Source organism: Limulus polyphemus, unplaced genomic scaffold (genome assembly GCF_000517525.1).
Source record: "Limulus polyphemus unplaced genomic scaffold, Limulus_polyphemus-2.1.2 Scaffold4002, whole genome shotgun sequence".
In the NCBI taxonomy this organism is placed as follows: Eukaryota; Metazoa; Arthropoda; class Merostomata; order Xiphosura; family Limulidae; genus Limulus; species Limulus polyphemus.
In genome coordinates this window covers 52,911-54,227 of record NW_013669612.1, presented here as the reverse complement: position 1 = coordinate 54,227, position 1,317 = coordinate 52,911, and the positions used below count along the sequence as shown (strand labels likewise).

Here is a 1,317-nt window from a genome sequence, read left to right as displayed (position 1 = left end):
TATATATATATATATACACACACATATACATTGTTTTGTATATTCAAAATGAATTTGTGGTTTTCCTATCTCACTAATGAAACTTTTTTAATTCCTACCTCTGAATCTTCTGTTAAAGTGGGTGAGGTGTTATCATCTGGAGAAACAGCAATGACAGGACTTTCCTCCGAAACAGGTGTACTGCAATCTTCCTGGTTCTGGAGTTTTAGCCTTGGAAGTGGCACAGGTCTGCCACATGAGGAAAAAAGTGACAGTCTGCCATTCGGAAGAAGTGGTTGAGTTTCAGCCTGAGCAGCCTTTGGAGTACATGGAGTAGCTGGCAGAGATTCACTACCCACAAAGCTCAGAATATTTAAGGGTGATGCCTGTGATGACTTTGGGGGTAGTTGGTGTTTTGTCTTTTGAGGCTGGCTTCCAACAGTTGGTGATGAGGCACTTCGTATGAATGGTGGCAAGAGTGGCCTGCTATTTAAATTACCTTCACTACCTCCCTCTTCTTTAAATTGATATGGCTCTTCTACAGTATCTCCCAGACTTATTGACCGTCCTGGAAAAGTCAGAGTACAACTACCTCCTGTATTTGCATAGACAGGACCTATTTCTTGATTCTGTTTTCTAGCAAGTGAGAGCCGAGGAGCTGGAACAGGTGTGGATCGCTGGCTTTTATTTAACTCCTCCATGTTACTTCTAGTTAGAGGTTCACCAACAGATCCATTACAATGACTCAAATTACTAACAGGTGGCACTTCACATACTGGTCGTTTTGGTGATGATTCAAATGACTTTTTCTTGTTTCTTCCTTCTCCTAATTCACTAGTAAACAACCAAGAAAAAAATGCTGGAATTAAATCAAAACTTGATGCTTTTTGGAATTTACTTTTTTTTGACTCTTGTAATGGCAATTCATCTCTGCTTGGTTTTCTGACAGGAGAATGTCCACTAGAGAGTGTTGCATTTGTAGCAACCTGTAAAGTGTCATTATAATCACTACAACTATCTACATTTCCCTGTTGGACTGTGGATGTTTCTGGTGGGTGAGAAGGAACACGGGGTGAAGTCTGAAACACTTGTGGGGCAACACTTGCAACAAGTTTGGTGAGTAGACCACCTCGTTGAGTCATGAACTTGCTGGACTTGGAAGGTGTGGATGAGCTAGGGCTCTGTCTTCCACTTCCAAGCTTTGACCTGTCAGAAACCACATGACTCGGAGAATTTAAATTCTTACTCCTACTTTCTGGTTTAGTGTCTACAGCCTGTAGGCCTTCTGTCGAATTTCGACTTGACCTCAGCTGCGTTTCATTTATGTCGCAGACACAT

General features: G+C 41.6%; 1 pseudogene; it reads right to left on the bottom strand.

Annotated features, from left to right (window-relative positions):
• LOC106470436 overlaps positions 1-1,317 on the bottom strand; it is a 70,017-nt pseudogene that overhangs the window by 28,647 nt on the left and 40,053 nt on the right.